Genomic DNA, 21,132 nt, shown 5'->3' with positions numbered 1-21,132 from the left:
TTTTTATAAAGCACAAAAAAGAACTTTTAATTGAACAAAATAAAATAATGAAATAATACTAGACTTGCGTATTCTAAAGAATAAAGAAAGTAAAAAATTAAAATACTGCAATTAATAACAATAATTTATGCAAGTAACTATTGTAACTTATTTGGTCATATACTATGTTTTCTTAATGTTGTCCTTTCTTTCATGTTTAACGATACCGTGTTTTATCTACAAAGGCAAAAAATTCTTTTCACGCGAATAGGATGAAACGGCAATATTACTTACGAGGAATGTGAATGCGTTGAGTTTCATATGCATCACTTATGATTTGGATTTGTTAAAAGAAAAAAATTTCCGTTTTTCTTGAGATTGCTTTACAGATAAAAAAAAAATTGATGCTTCAAAAGTTCGAAAGGAGAATTTATAAATTATTTATGTATAGAATTATAAATTTATAAATGTATTTAAATTTATATTATAAATATTTAAAAAATATGACATCCTTTGTTTAGTATCTCATAGTTTTCTTGAGACCGTTACAAAACTGCGAGGATAATTTCCGAGTGCTTTTGTCTGGCATATCGTATTTTGCAATTTTGTTAAAGAAATCATTGTTGATACAAACTTTTATTAGAAATCATTAAGACGCTCTAAATGAAGTAAAATTATTTCTCATAACTAGGACTGTTAACCGTAATTCGATATCTATAATCTTCAAAACATTTTAGATTCTTAATAATGCCAAGAAATTTTCAGCACATCCTTTTTAATTGCTTAATAAGCGTCAGTAAAATATTTATCTTTTGGAGTTTAATATAGGAAATAATTGTGGAAGGTACCCCCAAATCCTTCTGAAACGGATGTATAATAAGGTTGATGTCCTAGCCGGTTGAGTTCGTAGAGCCTGCAGGTTGCGGGTTTGAATCCAATTCTTAGTGAGATGTCAGTGAAAGTTTTGTAGTACATGAGTTTCATTACCGTACGAAACGGCTATACTGCTTATTGAAGAATATACAGGGTGTTCCATAAGTCACGAAGGGGTTTAAAATGTGAATAATTCATAATCAATTTTAAAAAACCCTTCTGAGTTCTGTATTTCATTATAATAAAAAAAGAATAAAAATAATTAGTAAATAAAAAAAGTTATTAAATGTTTATCCTCTTCATGACTTATGGGTCACCTTGTACTTGAAAAATGACAATTCTTGGTCTAGAGCAGGGTATATATATATAAATTGTTTTTTACCTTGGGTATAATATACGTTAAAGATGCCAAGCTATTTTAAACCTGGTTTTACTCGATTTTCCAAGTAAGCAAACAGACAAGTAAGTCAAGTTTGTTTGCGCCTGCAAATAGTGCGAGTCTGGGTGACCCCGCCCGTAGTGCAAGTATATATAATTTCAGTCCGATGTGAGGATGCGCAATTTAGTCTGTTAATATTACGTGAATTTTTAGGACGTTGTATGTAGATTTTCAACAGTAATCAGGAAACTCAGAAGAACGAGGTTTAACACGGCGAAAGAAGAACCATCTGGAATTTTGATGCTTTCCAGAAGAAATATTTTAAGTATCCATAGAAACAGGGATGTAACCAATGACGAATCAGAGGATAGCGGCAATCGCTTCGGGCGCAGAAGCAAAGTGAAGCCAAAGTCAAGTAGACACTTTTTTTTTTTCTTTTAATTGTTCGGTTGTCAAAATTCCTTATACATGTGCATGAAATTAAATTCATCATCACTTAACCAGTACACTTAAATGTCAAGAAATTCGTGGTGTTAACTAGGAAACCAACGTTTTCACATTATGGGTAAATACCAAGAATAGTGATCGGAGCTTGCTCCACCCTATGAGTTGTCTCAGTGTTGCACTACCAAATGGGTTATGTGTTGCACTATCCAGGTATTTGCTTACGCTTGGACTCGCCGAACTTTATATAGTTTCTATATTTGGCATGAAACTCTTTGAGTTTCTGATTCGGCTATGAAACAAAATGGGATGTAATATCCCTTAACTTAAACAACCTTCATTATTAGAAGCGTCAAAATTCTTTTTCTCTTTTGGTCTGTTTTGAAGCCTTTTTAAATTAATTTTCTCCTGCTGACCTTTTTCTTGTTATTTTAGATTTTCTTAATGTATAAACTTCATTTAAAGAGATCCATGATTTTAAGTCCAGAAAGTACACATTAACTCTAATAGCTTTATATTTACTATAATAGCAAAAAACTTCGGGCCTACTGTAAAAGCCAAATAATTTGTTTGAATACGTGTCCATTACCGTTACCAAACAAAAGGAAAACACAAGAATCCCTCTTTGAGAATTCAACCCCTCAGGCTTCAGGATATTTTCGATTGTTAAGTTATTTCTTGTTAGCATTTCTCACACTCTGTGTTGATGTGGTTCCGATCTCCATGACAGAAATCATAATCGAAGAACTGTAAATATTTACACGAGGACTCAGTTGCTAAGATTAGTATGAGAAAAATCAACACAAAAGACTGAAAGTTCAGTATGAATTAAGTACTGAGAAACATTAAATATTCAGTTCATGTAATGGTTGCGAAACTAAAAACAGATAACCATCTTTTCACTTTCCCTCCAGCAAAATTTCTCTCTCTCTCTCTCTCTCTTCGCCAAAGTAGAAAAGGAGATTAACTGACGGATGTCAAATAAAAAACACTGAATTACGTTTCTTGTTTAGTGTTCTGAAACAACTATAAAGTCAAGACCTTTTAGCAGAAAATATAAAGTAGGAATAATTTGAATGTACTCGTATTAGTAAACGACTGCGCGGTTAGCCTAGTGGCTATGCGCTTCGCAACCATATGCCTGGGGAAGGAGTGTCCTGGGCTCGATTCCCGTCGTCCACGTGAGGAGCTTGAGGATCATCCTCAGCCATAGCCAAGTTAACCGGTCTTGGGCGTGAACAGCAGGGTTCTCCCTCAGTTTATCTAGGGGTTTTCACCCGCAAGCAGGCAAACCTTCTCCGTGAACACACGGATCTACAGCCATACTTAACCCCCATGAGGGGGCTCACTCAACTCTCCCCAATAGGGACGGAGAGAAAAGGGAGGTAACTCCATCTCAATAAATAAAGTAAACGACTAAGTAGAATTATCATTATTACCACTGATTTGCCATAAAGTTGTGGATAATTTTATGTTACTCGACAGTTGCTAATCAATTCCTAAAACTTAATACTTACTCAAAGCGCTTAAATGCAAAATTTTACAATACTGTGAAAATCAACATACATTGTTATTTCTTTCCAGAAATTAAGATAAAACAACAAGACATAAATATGCATTGTTCTTTCATTCTATAAATAACAATGAATGCATATTAATATATATAATTCGTTTCAACTGTTTACAACAGATCTGTTTAATCTACAACTGCATCTTCATACTTAAATCAGTTGAGTTGGTTGATTTATGGCTTATTGGCAAAAGGAAAGCAAAGGTTATACTGCATTATATCTAAGGCTACAGAGGCACACAATTGGATATGAATTATAATTCAGAGCTCCACCTCTCTACAAAACCTTTTCTCGTAATGCAACGAAGTTCAGGCAAAAAAGTAACTTTCCTTCCCGGTTTTCTATTACTTCTAGAGCTTCAAGGTTGCTAATACTTTAACTCGATCTCGATCATATCAGCTGACTACTAGTATAAGCAGGAATTTCCTTGAGGATTTATGGGATCTATTTTTGGGAAGATTGGCTTGCTTTTCTTATTTTTAACCAGAAACTTCCCATCAGTTTAAAGCAAATCCTTCAAAATATATGCAATAGTACCACCTCTGTCGACATTTTGGAGAAAGTAAAGTTATCCATTTTTCTTCGGATCCAATGGTCAAGCTATCCTCCACTCCACTCCACTCCACTCCACTCCACTCCACTCCACTCCACTCCACTCCACTCCACTCCACTGTTGCAAGTAACTGAAAAGATATCTATTTAAGGAATCAGAGACCTAAATGGCAAGGCAGTATTTCCCAAACTTTCAGTACTCGCGTATCCCTTTTGAAATTTTAGTAACATCAGCGTACCCTTCTGAAGCAAAGGTAATTTGAAGATGCTATAAGCATATTTCATTCAAGCAGAATAATTATAATGGGTATTATTATTTAAATTTGCATTTTAATAAATTACGAACATCATCATCATCAATTTCCTGTTACGTGTCCTCAAGAGATGTTAGGCTAGTCTGAGATTACTACCTTATGAAATTACAAACATACAGTACATTTATTATTATTATTAAATATATTACAATAAATACAAACACGACAAACGCTTACAAATGCACGCATGGGTAGTGAAACAATCGCTGAGGATCGTACTTTATAATTTAAAGTACGAATGATTCCGCAAAATTTAGCGGAGAATTCGGACTGCGTGATTCGAACGATTTGAATTTATTAATGCGAACAATTTGAACTAGGCGGTTGGAAGACGATCGTGCTGTTAATCGGACCCGCTGTTAATCGAACCCTCGCGGAGGTCTGTCGATACCTGCCCACACTCACATTCTATTTCCTGTAACTTCTTTTTTTAGTTTATTAAAAATTAATTATAAAGTAGATGACCACATTTTGGAAAACACTGCTCTATAGTATTCCACTAATAGTAGTATTTTACTGCTACGAAATCATACTACTGTACTCTAGTATGATTTCGCTACCAGTGGCGTACGGTGGGTATTCCTGTGGTGAGTCAAACATTACTAAAAATTCATTGAATTTGTATAAAAAAATACTTTATTAAGAAAGAAACCGTTTTTATTATACATCAAATCAACCCTTCTTTTCAGAGATGTAAACGCTACGTAAATTTGGAGAGGGGCAGACGTGGTTTACCGTCTTTAAGAATTTTCAACCTGATCTCATGTTCTCAGTTTGAAAAAAGGTATACACAAAATATCTTCAACGCTGTTTTCGCTTGTCAAGAAGGATAAAAATAAATATTAGTTTCAAAAATAAATACCGTTGTTTAACGGGAAACCACAAGGAATTACTGACTGCACTGCAAAGGCTTGCAAGTAATTACAGCTGAGTTGAACTAAGCCACTTGTGCTGTTGACAGCAACAGGCCTTTAATTCCTTCGCAAATTTCAATCAGTGCAAATGCGCCAGGGTGTTTACCGCATTATCTTTGCTCACCTTTAGTAGATAAATGTGCACTTAGATGTCATCTTTAGTCGATAAAAGTGCACATCGCAGACTCCGCATAGGGAGTTACATTACGTTCTCTTCATATACGGCTAGTCAACGCGTGCTTTAACGGCAACGTTCGCGTATCTGATTTATATGAACGTCTCTTGATATTTGTAACAGTCGATCACTTTATTTCAAATAAATAACTTATATAAATAATAAATCAATAACTTTATATAATTTTTAGAATTGTCGGTTAGTTTCATAGTTTTTATTACTTTCCATTGCTTACCAGTGTATCCCTGAAAATGCTGACAGATATTAGTCAGTGAAACTAGTCGGATATTAAACAATTATTTACTTGACTAACACACCGAATTAAGTCTTTAATTTATTAATAAATAAATAAATTTATTCAAAATAAATGACTGCTCAAAAGTTATTTCTTCGTGAATTTTGCTCTTAGCACAATCCGAAATATACGCCCCTGATCGATACCCTCGTATCAATTTAGAAACCATGCTAAAAAATTCACTCAGTTTAGCTTCGTTATGATGTTTTTTTTTTTTAAAATGCTTGCCTTTAATTTCCGTGAATGTGTTTTTAATTAAATTGATTTAGAGCTAAACCCCGTGTTCTATTTACATTGCATTAATAAAAGCAACTTTTGCAATCGGTACGTTCGCAACACAACCAATTGAGCCTCCTTAACTCAGTTGTTAAGGAGAGAGTTAATCGTTTTCTTTAGCTCGGAAAGAACCGGGTACGAATCCTGTCTTGGACTGTTTACAAGCCTTTTTCAGCTAAAGGTGAGGTAGTGATTTAGCATACCACAATGGCAGCTGTATTGATGCATGCTTTAGTATTATTTCAGCTTTGGTGCAGCAAACTGGTGGTAACTCTACAAAATTCATTATTATCTAATTATTTTTATTACATACGAGTACCCTTTTTGTACACATTATGAGTTTGAAGAGGAAATACAACGAAGATTGTGAAGCCCAACGTAAATGGTTAACACTAGAACAAAAACTTGAAATTATGAAGCGTCATGAAGGAGCATCGCATGCTAAAAGAGCATGCGCAGAGGAATGAACGAGTCATCGATCATCATCATCATCATCATCATGCTTATCAAGGATTTAGGCCTAGCATGGCCTATTCCGGCCTTAGAAGTCATCGTTGACTCATTTAAGAGGCCGTCCTGGTTTTATTTTTCCTAATGGCTTGTACTTTAAGGCTTGTTTTGGTAATCTTTCTGTTTTCATTCTTTGAACATGTTCCATCCATTTATGTTTACATTTTTTAATTTTTTCTATTACTGGTTCTTGGTTTAATTCTTTCATAATTTCTTCATTTCTTTTGTGATCAAATAGGGTATATTTTGCAGTTTTTCTCATAAACTTAATTTCTGCTGTTATTAATCTTTGTCTTTTTGTTTTCTTGTCCAGATTTCGCTTCCATAGATTAAGACTGGTAGGGCTAATGTATTGTATACTTTTAGTCTGGTTTGCTTTTGAACTAGGTTTGTTTTAATTATAGAGTTAATTACACCTGTTATTTTTAACGAGTCATCGATATGAACTTTAATTAAGAAGAAAGATAAAACCAAAAAATCCGGAATAGCCACAGCATCTTATATGGCAAAAGTGATCGTTCTGCATTGCAAAAGTCTATTCGATGCCACAAAGATAAGCATGCAGATAAAACGAAGAAAAAACCTGCGCAAATTACATAGGTTAAATACATTTTTTTCAAATAAAAGAATTCTTTAATTATGAAGAATAAAAATCTTTACTGTTTTTTTATGTTATTTTAACCCTAGTTCAATTTTTCTGCGCGCATTAATTAGTATTTCCGGTGAACTTGCAGTAAACAAATGATGCTTTTTTTTTTTTTTTTTTTTCACAATACTGAAATTTTCTATTTGGAACGCATTACACTACAACACGTTATAAACATGTTTCAAGTAGTGCAGTTTTGCAGAGCACGAAATGCTTTCGGCACCTATTAATCGCACAACCTATTACTGTATTTGAATTTCAATTTTTAATGCAAACAGTTTGAACCACGTCTCGAACACGATCTTGCCGTCTACCAGACGGCATGATCACTATATACATACTAAGAGGCATAGTTTGTTTAGAACTTCGTTCAATTTTTCAATAAGTAAAAAATCTAATCATAGAATAGCCCTCTATTTATTATAATGAAAAGTGTCACCTATTCCTAGGAATATGCATACCACCCTTTGGATATACAATATTCTAAGGCAGTGGTGTTCAACCTTTTTTACAATATATATATATATATATATATATTGGAATAAAATATTTATTTCTCTATTTTGGAAAACCAAAGTTAGAAAAAACAGCAGATTGATTACAAACTCACAAGTTACAGAAAATGCTGGTTGATTAAAAAAAACAGAAAAAAGTTAATGTGAAATTTGGCATTGTTTGGACCTCGCAATGTCTTCATAATCAAGTTGATATGAAGAAGTGGCCAATCGCAGACAATCATCCAAACGATCATTTGTAATTTGGTTTTTTCATTGATTTTTTATGACGGTCATATTTGAAAAAGCGGATTCTGACAAGTATGTCGATCCGAAACACGACAGAATTTTTCCCGCAATATCAGTTAATATTGGGAATTTTTCATGTGTATACTTCCAAATGACTTCATTGTTTATTGATTTTAAATGTAAACTATTCTGAATGTTTATTATCTCAAGTTCTACTTCAGCTTGATTTATATCAAACAGCCCACTAATTTTATTTGAAATTTCTGTGATGTTCAAGTTTTCTTGAAATGAATTATTGATAAAAGATACAATCATTTCAGTTTTATTAAAATCTTTAAATCTTGAATTTATTTCTTCCTCAACTAATTCTATTTCACGAATAAATTCTTTTAAATCATAGCGAAGCATTTCTTGATTTTGTTCAAAAAAGTTCAATGGGAGATGTCTAAATTCGCGGTCATTTATATTTTTCTTTAATAAAAGTAAGTATTGTTGGAAAGTTTTTATTGAACTTAACAGGTCGATTAAATTTTTATCTCTACCTTGTAACTCTAAATTTAAATTGCTTAATTTCGTACAGAAATCTAATAAAAATGATAAGTGTAACAACCATCTTTTATCACTCAATTGTGGATAAATATCTCCTTTTTCATCAAGAAAATGTTTTTATATCTTTAATCAATACAAGAAATCTTTCTAAAAATTGACTTCTGGTGAGCCAGCGAAGATTATTGTACAACAGAAGTTCCCTATCATGATCTGCCTGTAATTTAAATAACCGCCGTTGCAGGGCTTTTCCTCGAACAGAATTTGCAATTTTAAATGTAATATCCAAAACATCTTTTGTGTTTAATCTTTTACTACACACTACTAGTTGGTGAATAATACAGTGGTACGTTAACAAATCTGGATATTTGTCATCGTTTTTACATAATGAAATGAAGCCTGATTTATTACTATCATTGCAGGAGCACCATCAGTAGTAATAGACACAAGTTTAAAAAACGGAAGTTTGTGTTGTTTCACAAATTCATCAAATGCCGAAAAAATGTCTTCTCCCCTAGTCCTTCCCAATAATGGTATAATTTCAAAAGTTCTTCTTTACTTGAATAATCTTGAAATACCATGCGAATAAATATCATTAACTGAGCAATATCAGTAAGTCGTTTGATTCATCAAATTGTAATGAAAACGCAACACACTGGTGAATGTCTGACATTAACCTAGCCTGGAAACTTTTCTCCGGCAATTGGAACTCTTCCTTTCGGCAATTTGAAATCTTGTCTGCGGCCTAGAAGTAGTCTCTCTTTCTAGCGACGTCTCGAACCTAGAAGCTCCTTTCTGGAAGCGGGAAACTCCTCTCTCAAGCAACATGGATCTGGGCAGTCTCTCTGGCGGCGGGCGACTCTGGACCAGGCGACCTCCTCTCTGACAGCAATTCTGGAACCGGGACCCCTTCTGCTTGCTTCAGTCCCTTTTTATTAGGCCTCCTCTGAGACCTCGCATGAAGTTTGGCAACTCCCAAAAAATCGGTATGAGTCTTTCATCTTAAGTTTCAAGTTCGGCACGCCTTTTGTTCTTCTCCGCTTTAATACTGACAGCAAAACATTTATGTCACTATGCTGCCTTGCTAAAACATTATTTCGATGCCAACTACAGGACAGTTAGAAATACATACCGTATAACAAGACCTCAGACTACTAATTATATCACATATAAATACAATAATCACTACGGAAAGGCCACGCGAAACTTCTACATCCCAGACATTATAAACAAATTACCTTTTGAATACAGAAACCTTACAAACTACAATAGCCTGAAAAGAGCTCTAAGGACATACTATGAACAAGAAACCCGCACCCAAAATACCATACAAACTTAATGAAACACAATATATTCGCTCAGGCTTCCAGTTCAGCGACGCATCAGTACATTCCAATTTATTGTGTGTGTGTGTGTGTGTGTGTGTGTGTGTGTGTGTGTGTGTGTGTGTGTGTGTGTGTGTGTGTGTGTGTGTGTGTGTGTGTGTGTGTGTGTGTGTGTGTGTGTGTGTGCGTGCGCGCGCGAATTTCTCAATCATAGATTCCGTAGCATCCTAACACAGCAAAAAAAAATACATAATAACCAACTGGTGTCATCCTCAGATAAGCTTACATTTAAGCTTCGAGGATGAAAGGAAAAAAAAATTAGTTCTCATCCAAGATGTATCATATGTAACCAAATGCATGTAATGTACGTATCACAAGAAAACCAATGTATGTATTATATGTAAACCAATGTACGTAATGTAAATATCACATGTAAACAAATGTAAGTAATGTATCATATGTAAACAAATGAATGTAGTGTATATAATAATTGTAACAAATGTATGTAATGTGTATAATAACTGTAACAAATGTATGCAATGTAAAAAAATATTTTAAAAGTAAATCATGAGTTTACACCGTATGTTTGTGAAAATAAGGACACATAATATTCAGATTGCATATGTATAAATACTGTTGTATAATCACATCTTTTCAAAGTTGAAAAAAAAAAAAGTAAACCACAACATGTAATATTATACAACTTATGTAACTCTGAACAATATAATTGTAAATTATTATTATGATTGTTATATATAAAAAAAACTGTTATAATCATTACTATTTAAATCTCATTATACTGTATGTAGCACAAAGTGCTGAACGTTGTAAAATAATATACTGAATAGATGATCATTGTACATATGTAAATATTTGAAAGAACAATAAAAAAAAATTAAAAAAAAAACAAATTATTATTATTATTATTATTATTATTATTATTATTATTATTTTATTATTATTATATAATAGTTTTAATGTGGTTCTAACTCCTGTTTTTAATTTAAAAATGTCATAAAGTAACTCTACTTCTCACGCTGAAGAGAGTGATATATAATTCATCGAAATCAGCCAAGTGTAATCCAAAATCCGAGTGTGCTAAAAATTGAAGCGTACACCGCGGTTGCTAACGAGCATAGAACAAAGGATGCGCCATCTTTACAGCTGTCCAAAGGAAGAAAGGTGAGTCATGAAGTGCAACAAGTGTCAGAAGGAATTACCGTCCAACGGATGTTATATAACCTGCAGGAAATGCCATAGGCATCTTCACTTTACATGTTCCACTTTCAGAAACAACCTGGCACCGCAAATCCAATGCCAAACGAGAAGAATGGAAGTGCCTAAACTGTAGAGAAAACAAAGAAACGACACCACCCACGACACAACTGATTATGCTGGAGGCAGAATCTGACGATGAACTGAACAGACAACAAAATACCGGTGAGTCTTATAATTTGAGTTCCGTAAATTTATTATTAGAAAAAGCTTTAGAAAATATAAAAGCCAGCTTGGTAGATCTTGTCCAAGAACTATTTGATAAACAGAATAAACAAATAACAAAAAAAGTAGCGAATATGAAGAGTTTGTTAAATATAATAATTCAAAAGTAGAAGAAGTCTTACAAACGGTAAAAGACATTAAAACCAGCATTAATGCATTAACTGACAGGCAGCACAAATTGATAAAAGACACATCGGAACTCCGTCAAGAATTTAATTCCCTGAAACTACAATACGAAGTTTTAAACCAACAACAACATAAAGAAGACCTTGTCATAAACGGTCTTCCAGAAACTGAATCCACAGAAAATCTCAGAGACGTAGTTTTAAAGTTAGGCCATGCAATTGACATCCCCTTAGAGCATAATGATATTCAGACCATAAATCGGTTTCCCAGGAAGAACAAAAAACAAGGCTCACCACGACCTACATCAGCCATAGTCCGTCTGAAAAGTAAGGCTACAAGAGACAATATCATAAAAACCAGCAGACTGAAAAAACCAGTAGTCATGGATTTAAATGCATCGCAAGAAAATACGCCAATCTTTCTATATGAGTATTTAACACCTTTCAATCAGAATCTTTTGAACCAAGCAAGAAAAGAAAAAACAGAAAAAAGTATCAATTTTTATGGATCAAAGACAGTAAAATATTCTTGAGAAAGTCACAGACTTCAAAGTCTATACAAATAAAAAGCTCGGAAGATATAGACAGGTTGCCAGAGTGAAACAAAAGACCCCAACTTAGTTCAATAAGAAGATTGCAACACAACACAACAAAAATGAATGTAAACCATCAGATAGATGGAATTACACCAGAATACATCAGTAATTGTACTTTCGAATCGCTTGATGCATGGAAACAACACACAGTACAAGCGAGAGGTCTCTCAATCTTGCATATTAACATCAGAAGCATCCGAAAACATTGGTTATTGTTACAGGCTTATCTGAGGAATTACACTAATATTATTGATATATTGATTCTAACAGAAGTATCCATAACTAATGACGAAGCGACTGCTTTCCAAATTCCAGGCTTCCAACAACATAGATCATGCCGCCAAACAAAAATGAGGAGGTGGAATATTAATATTTATCAAACAAAAATTAATAGCAAAAGAAACAGCCTATCAGTTTGAGCATGCTGAAACCCTTTGCCTCAAAATCACTAATACCAAAAAATAGACAGTATCCCATAATGCTAAATGCCATTTACAGGCCACCAAACCAAAACATGATAAAATTCTTGCACGAACTCAATTGCTAGCTTTCAAGCCAAGAAATATGCTCAACCGAATACCTAATGATAATTGGCGACGTAAACATAAATACTGCAAACGAAAACCAGAACAACACTGTACAATACCTAGACACGCTATCCATGTATAATCTAATACCAACAATAACATCATGTACTAGAGAAGAAATATTCGGAAATACTATCACTGCCTCCTGTCTAGATCATATAAACGTACGAGCACCACCAAACAGTTACACTGCATCAGTCATAAAGTGCAAAGTAGCAGACCATTACTTCACTGCTCTAAACCTGCACACCAAGGCAATATCCATGCAATGTCCCACAGAAGAAAAGCGACAGAAAACAATAATAGACGAAGAAATATTCACCCATGAAATAAGAAAAACAGACTGGGAACACCTGGCATCAGAATCAGCAGATATCTTATACAACAACATTAAACTCACACTGGAGGAAATATATAAGAAAGCTACAAAGAAAGTCAGAATTCGCTCAAAAGCAACACCAAATCCTTGGCTAACACAAAACTTAATCCTAGAAATACACAGAAAGGACGCTTTATGGAAAGAATTAAAGCGATATCCAAATAACACAGCTTTAAAAACTGAATATAAGATAACAAGGAATCGCCTTACAACACAAATCAGAAATGCAAAAAGAAGCTACTACAGAGACAAACTAACCTCTGAACAATACAACATGAAACAATCCTGGCATCTGAATAATGAGATGCTAGATTTTGTTCCCAACACCACCGCCTCCGAAACCATAAAACGCAGCTTCATGAAAGACGCAAAACCTATCCAACAACTAGCAAATGACTTTAACCAATACTTTGCAGACTCCATTCAAGAACTGCACAGAAATATTCCCCAATCACAAAACGTGACCCTCCACTTGGACCGCAATCAAAACAGACATTATGGTTCCCAACCATAAAAGAAGCAGAACTTCTCTCTGCAATACAACAAATCCAACCAAACAAAGGCCCAGGAATTGATGTTATCAGACCTAAAGATATAAAGCAACATGCAAGTAGTGTTTAAAACAGGATAGATACCAAGTATGCTAAAGACCGCCATAACAAATATACAAACATGGAAAAGAAATTTAATCAGCAATTACAGACCCATGGCAATATTACCAATTATCAATCAAATTATGGAGCAGATCATACTGAAGAAACTCACAGCATAGACTGAGATCTTTCATATTATCCCCAAAACACAATATGGTTTTCAGAAAAATAAGGGAACAACATCTCTCATGGAAGACTTTACAGACGTAATTAATACCGCCTTAGACAAAATCAAAATTTCCATGGTAGTCTTTATTGATCTCACATTCGATACACTTACACATCAAACCTTGTTAGAAAAGCTGAGGCATGTTGGAATAGACGGGCCTCTTCAAAGGTGGTTTACAAACTACCTTCAAAATAGAAAGCATATCACACGTATCGGGTCAAACCGAAGCAGAGAGCTACCAGTAACCTGTGGAGTACCACAGGGAGCTGTACTCTCTCCCCAACTCTATTCAACATTTACACGCACGATATTAATCAGCTACCACTCAAAGGTAAGATATTCCAATACGCATTCGATACAGCAATAATATCCACCAATAATAACGCAAGCATAGCCCAAACAAATATGCAACATGACATAAATCCGATCATAGACTGGCTCACGAAAAACTCCATTAAAAGACAAAATTAATGATATTCAGAAATCCACTGACTCGACCAGTTGATACAAATATATAACCATCCAACATCCACTTTCAAACATAAAAAACACACAGAACAGCAAAACCACTACAATCACTTAGGTTGAAACAGTACGATACCTTGGAATTTACTTCGATGCAGATATGAACTGGAATAGCCACATAAACCATCTACACAACAAACTCCGAACAATAAGTGGCAAACTCTACAAGTTAAAAGACATAGTTCCCATACACTAATATACAAAGCACTACTGCCAAAATATACTAAGATACGCTATAACAACGTATTCTTTCTGTGCACCCTACAAATTAAATAGATTAATGTCGCTATAGTACAAAATGACAAAACTGATCTTTGGGGAACAAAGAGAAAATAACGACCTTACATACAATGCAATGTCAGAACACAAAATACTGACAGCAAAACATTTATGTCACTATGCAGCTTTGCTGAAACATTATTTGGATGCCAACTACAGGACAGTCAGAAATACATACCATATAACAAGCCCTCAGGCTGCTAATTATATCACATATAAATACAATAATCACTACGGAAAGGCCACGCGAAACTTCTACATCCCAGACGTGATAAACAAATTACCTTTTGAATTCAGAAACCTTACAAACTACAATAGCCTGAAAAGAGCTCTAAGAACATATTATGAACCAGAAACACGCACCCAAAATACCAGACAAACTTAATGAAACACAATATATTCGTTCAGGTTTCCAGTTCAGCGACGCATCAATAAATTCCAAGCTAATTTGTGTGTGTGTGTGTGTGTGTGTGTGTGTGTGTGTGTGTGTGTGTGTGTGTGTGTGTGTGTGTGTGTGTGTGTGTGTGTGTGTGTGTGTGTGTGTGTGTGTGTGTGTGTGTGTGTGTGTGTGTGTGTGTGTGTGTGTGTGTGTGTGTGTGTGTGTGTGTGTGTGTGTAAGTGAGCGCGCGAATTTCTCAATCATAGATTTCGTAGCTTCCCAACACAGGAAAAAAAAAAACAATAAATAATAACCAACTGGTGTCATCCTCAGATAAGCTTACATATAAGCTTCGAGGATGAAAGCAGAGAAATTAGTTCTCATCCAAGATGTATCATATGTAACCAAGCGCATGTAATGTACGTATCACATGTAAACCAAAGTATTTAATGTATGTATTGTATGTAAACAAATGTATATAAAGTAAGTATCATATGTAAACAAATGTATGTAATAACTGTAACAAAGGTATGCAATATAGAGTGATTATATCCATTGATATTGTATATATAGAGTGTAAAATTGCAAAGAAACATCTGCAATAACCATCGTTATGAATATAATAATAATATATGTTGTGAACAGTTATTGTTATTATTATTATTTTAAAAAAAACTTTAAGTACGAGAAAGTATTTGTTATGCATAATTGTCTTCATATAATGTATGTAATTTATCTGAGAAATAATAATAAATAAAAAAAAAATAAATAAAAAATAAAATAAAAAAATTAAATCTGTGCAGCAGTAAGTGAATGCTTAACCTCTCCATATCCCTTGCTGTACCACCTAAGACGAGTTTCTTCGCCATTGAAATACAGAAGTTTTTACCGAATGATTCCAGCATTTCTTTGAAACTATTTGAAGATATTCCTTACCTTTAGTAGCAAATCCGTTGTCGAAATGTTGGAATAATTCAAAAACACTGCGAGTTTGTCTTGCGATAGTTGCAATGTTTTTGATTATTTCAAAATTTAAATCCCTTAATTTATTATATGCAAATAAATTAAATAAAATGTAAGACAGTTACTTCTATTGGTGCCTGTTTTCAGCGATGTACAAACCTGAATTGCATGGATGAAAACTCTTTTGTATAAGACCGAGTAGTTTCCTTAAGAAGAAGAAGTCCTTATAAAAGTTCTTCGAGCCCAAGAGGGAATTTGAACAATCATTCCAACGAAGGACAAATGTCGTTACATTTCCTCATAAATATGCTACAGAGGAATATTTTTTCCTTTTTTTTTTTGGAATATAATACAATAGTAACGAGACCATAATATAGAAGGCATAAAATAGTATTGTGAAACTGTAATAATTCTGAACTACATTTGAAAGTGCAAATCTTCTCAATGCAATTTTGAAAACTGTTTAATAACTTAAAGAGCATAACGTGGCACATCTGTTGTTGAATAAGTAAAGTTATTTACTTTTAACATATTGATAGGCTTGAATATTGGTGCCATCTGCTGTTAACTACGTAGGATTTTAAACCCCCCATTTAAAAAAAAAAAAAAAAGACTTCCTGTAGTGTTTGTTGTATCCTTTGAATGCTTACATTCAGCTACTCAGTTATTCAGCGATGTGATGCACTAGTTTCGAGGCACAGCGAGACCCAGCTTATCGGAAGGTGAAAAACTCAGTTATTTCACCCTCTGCCAAATCAGACAAAAAAGTGTGCAAAGAAAGGGACATAATTCAGCAAAAAATAAACAAACTTGCAGGTGTATCCCTTTTGTCCAGTGCTTTTGGTGGGGACTATTTGGAGTAGACACGCCACAAGAGAATATTCATTATCGCCTTCTTCGAGTTTAAAAGGATGCCAGTTGGGGTCAATTCTGCAAACTAGTTCCTCTGTAATGGTGGTGTTTATTTCTTTTTATTATATAAAGAAATAACTTTTTATTAAATTAAAAAGTTATTTCTTTTTAATTTTTTTTTTTTTTTTGCATGCCTTATGTCAGAGTGAATGAGATAAAAACATAAGGAGAGAAAACAAAAAAATAAAACGAAATATTCTTGACAGTTATCATATAATATCGATTGCCTATTTTTATAGTTTAACTTTACAGGATAAAAATAAATAAATAAATAATACATTTTAAAAATGTTAAAAAGTACCTGTCAGAAGCGATCCGAAAGATACAAAATATTCAAAACAGAAAAACATATTTACGAGTTATTGTAAATATCCAGTTTAATGAATGAACTTTTAATTTTTATTTATTATTTTAAAGTAAATATCACCAGTTACTGCGCAACATTGCAGGCTTTCTCTCAATTAATTTATTTTATTTTATTTTAGTTTAGTTTATAAGAACAGAACCTCCGTAGCTCAGTCGGTAAAGACGAAGCGCTTTGGTCAGAGAGACTTCAGTTCAATTCCTGTCTATGATGTAAGGAATCTTTATCTGGTCTCATTCGACGAGAGGTGAGTTACCCGCTCTGATAAGAAGAGAAATGATTTTCCACCCATAAATTCCGGTTTTTCGTCCCTCAGAACAGTCATAAAAAATATGCATACTTAATCCCTCATCAGGTGGACTCAAATAGTCCTCATAAAGGGATGGGGAGAAAGGGGGGGGGGAACTCCCATACAAATTAAAATGGCGGGGAACAAAACGTGACTGTTGCTACAATAATAATATGTATGGGGAAACAGTCACATTTTGTTCCCCGCCATTTTAATTTGTGCATTTATGTTTCAAGACTGTTTTGAATAAAATATGAAATCATAATTTAGTTTGGTCGAGTTGGAAATGCGACAGATAAGCTATACATATGAGTATATTACGTAGGTCTGCTAATTGTGTGTGTTTGGTCTATTCGCATTGCGAGATGAAAATCCCGAAGTTTCTGGCAGGACAGCTGTTCATTTCTCTTGACTTTTTATGAATTTTAAAAACTGATAAAATGTCAACCGAAAAATATTCTTGAAATTTTACAAACTGCGATCCACTAGTGTTTTCCTCTCCTCAAGCTTTAGTCATCTGAAGCAGAATATTTGTATTACTCTGCCTGAAAACTAGACTGGAGCTTGTACAGATTTCACTGGGCAGCATTTTATTGGAATCTGTTTTCGAATCATTGATTACTCTGTCGTACAAGTGATATATAGTATGTACTGTCAGAGGAATAATTTTGTGATTGCCACATTGGACTAACTAACTTAGAAATGGACTTTAAAAAAAATATTTTCCTCAAGCATTATGTGTAAACTCAACTAAAATCGCCATGTGGCCTCATCGCAGAAATAATGACGAAAAACTTTACAAGCAAGTGCATTTAATGCTTAACTCATGACCTAGTACAAAAAGAAACAGTTTTCACCAATTTAAAACATAATAATATTGGGAATTGTTACCAGATGGCGCCACAAATGCACTCCTAGCTTTTCTTAGCTCTATCTGGAAATGATATTTTGAACTCAGTAAAATGGAGCAGTTCGCTGATATAATTATATACTTATAGTTGTTGATTGATTGTTTGAGGATAGTGTATCATGATTATTTGTTTGTTGTGCTCTTTTTTCTGGCATTTTTTATGTGAAAAAATAGTTTCAATTGTGGTCTGTGAGTATTCGATCTTCCCTAATGACTCTTTTGACTATACGAAACCGACTATGTCATCTCAGTCTAAACCCCTTATAAAATACGTCCTAGGTGGTTCGAACCTAAGTTTTATTAACCGTAAGACGTTGTCAATACCAACTACGCTGCTATAGTTCACTTCTTATGGCATCTTAGTAATATAATATAATATAATATAATATAATATATTACTAAGTAGTATATATATATTATAATATATACAGGGTGTTCGGGATAAATTTGACATATTTATAATTAATTATATTTTTCCGTAAGTTACATGTATTAACACACACTTCTCTTCATTTAAAAGTTTGGACCCTTCTTCATTCATATACAAGATGTCAGAAAGGATGGAGAGCTGGAACCCACCTGAATCATGGAAGAGAATAACTTGTATCATGATGATTCGTGCCCGCCATCGAAATAAGGATATTACGACTGCTGCCCAATGCTCCCTGAATACAGTAAAAACAATCAGGCATGAACTAGAGACTTGCAATGGTGACTACGAGGATGTAGCAAGAAGAAAGATCCCTAGCAGACGATCTGATTGCGTTCGTACAGCAGAATTCCTCGCAAATCTGCAGGAACAGGTGTTGAAGAACCCTGGCATTGGAATTCGGGCTTTGTTCGTGGAGTTGCTAACTGTAGTCAAGCCCTGGATAACAAGGGTAGCCAATGGTAGGCCGTATGTATGGCAGCAGGATTCGGCCCCTTGCCACACCTCTCGGAAAAGTCAAAATTGGTTGTCTGAAAATTTCTACGACTTCACCAGTCCAAATGTTTGGCCTCCAAACTCCCCAGACCTTAACCCCATGGATTATTTTGTATGGGGTGCAGTTGAAAAAGACACCAATCGCACTTCCAGTAATACAAAAGCCCAGTTAATGGATAAAATTAAAACAGTTTTTGCGGCCCTTCCCAGGGAGACTGTAGCATCAGCTTGTTCGAGGTTCCGAAGCAGAATTGAAGCTGTGATCGATGCTAATGGTGGTTATTTTGAGTAAATCTTGTTGATAGTATTGTAATTAACTCTGCCTGTAATGTTTTTTTTGTCAATTCATTAAATTTAATAGATACAAAGAAGATTTTCTTTTTCCTTACGAAACTGTCAAATTTATCCCGAACACCCTGTATATATATATATATATATAATATTATATTATATAATATAATATAAATTGCTCTTGTTGAAAAGGGATTTGAACAGCCTTTCCAACGAAGGGTAAATGTCGCCACGTCTCCTCATCAATACACTAAGGAGGAGCGTTCGTTTACGAATACCCCCCCCCCCGAATGCTTTGTGATGGGATCAAAATGATTATTGTAAGAATGGAAGAATAAAAATGATGTTGTAAAACTTTAATAATTGTAAATCAGTTTTGAAAAATAAGTGGAAATCTCTAAATGCAATTTTGGAATACTAATTTATCCGAATACTAATCCGAATACTAATTTAAAGAACGTAAAGTGGCGCCATCTTTAATTGGGTAAGTGAAATTATTTACTTTAAAATTCGGATATGTCTGAGTGTTGGTGCTAGCTGGTATTAACTAAGTAGGATTTTTAAATCCCATATTTTGAAAAATACTTCCAAAGATTTTGTTGTATCAGTTCAGTGTTTTCATTCTATCCAATTAGTACCCATATTTATATTTAACAACCCACTTGAGCTAAGCCAACACCATGAGTAAATACCTCAAAATGAAAAAAAAAAAAGCTGAAATAATGTAAAACAGAAAATAAGATAATAATAATAATAATAATAATAATAATAATAATAATAATAATAATAATAATAATAAAAACCTGTCGTTCTTTCTTTTATTTTATTTTTTTTAAAATATCGACAGAATATATGAAAGACAGAACGAATCACAAAGGAATCACATTGTGATTCTTTTGTAGTTGAAATATCTATCTAAAAATTGTTTTCTCGTTGCAGTTTTGTATATTATCACTCCAAGTTTTTTTTTTTTTTGTTATTTTTCGATAGTTTCACCAGCATTCGATGATGATGCTTCTTGTGTAGATGTTTACGTGTCTGTTCTGAAAACACTCATCCAAACACCAGTCTCTACATTCTTGTTGTTGATGTGCCATCCAGTCGTTTACGACTCTTGGTGATCCTGTGAACAACAAAGACTCTTCATCCCACTCGGCGTCTTGTCCTTTCTTTCAGCAATTGTAAATTCGAATGGGTAAGTTCTTTTATGTTGTCTATCCAACTCTTTTGTGGTCTTCCTCTTCTTCTTCTTATTCTCTGACTAATCTCCAACATAACTGTCTGTTCCAATAATTCATGTGTTCGCATAATATGTCCAGAGGACATCAACGTCTGTTTAGCGATCATCGCCTCCAAGAAGGAATCTGTCTTTACATTCTCTAAAACCTCCTTATCGGTCATTCTTGCAGTCCATGGATTCTTAATAGTCTCCTCCACACCAATAATTCAAATGAATAAATTTTCTTTCCATCTTTCTACTTAATAATCCACCTTTCACATCACTCCTGGAAATACCATTGCTTTGACAATTCTAACTTTTGTGGCCTTACTCACATCTCAATCTTTCGTAATTTTGTCAGCTTTAACATTGCTTTTTTCCTATCCTTTTAATTTCATCTTCATATTTACTATCATTTCTGATTCTGGACCGCAGTAAATCTTAACTTTCAACGGTTTCTATTTTATCTCCCTCTATTGTAAATTCATTTAAATTTCCACAAGCCATTGCTTTTGTTTTGTTGAT

The 21,132-nt window shown here is 33.9% G+C and overlaps 1 long non-coding RNA gene across 2 annotated transcripts in view; it reads left to right on the top strand.

Annotated features, from left to right (window-relative positions):
- Positions 1-21,132, top strand: part of LOC150108706 (uncharacterized) — a 37,421-nt gene that overhangs the window by 1,761 nt on the left and 14,528 nt on the right. Inside the window, exon 1 of one of the 2 annotated variants that reach the window (XR_016548142.1) lies at positions 17,028-17,220. The exons of the other annotated variant lie outside the window; for it this stretch is intronic. This is a non-coding gene — a long non-coding RNA (uncharacterized LOC150108706). Of the gene's footprint in view, positions 1-17,027; positions 17,221-21,132 lie in introns of those variants that run through there. 2 annotated transcript variants of the gene reach the window in all.

This window comes from Typopeltis vanoorti, chromosome 3 (genome assembly GCF_054136105.1).
Source record: "Typopeltis vanoorti isolate ZY-2024b chromosome 3, IOZ_Tvanoo_1.0, whole genome shotgun sequence".
In the NCBI taxonomy this organism is placed as follows: domain Eukaryota; kingdom Metazoa; phylum Arthropoda; class Arachnida; order Uropygi; family Thelyphonidae; genus Typopeltis; species Typopeltis vanoorti.
Note: the sequence above shows the minus strand (reverse complement) of the source record. Positions and strands in the feature narration are given on the sequence as shown.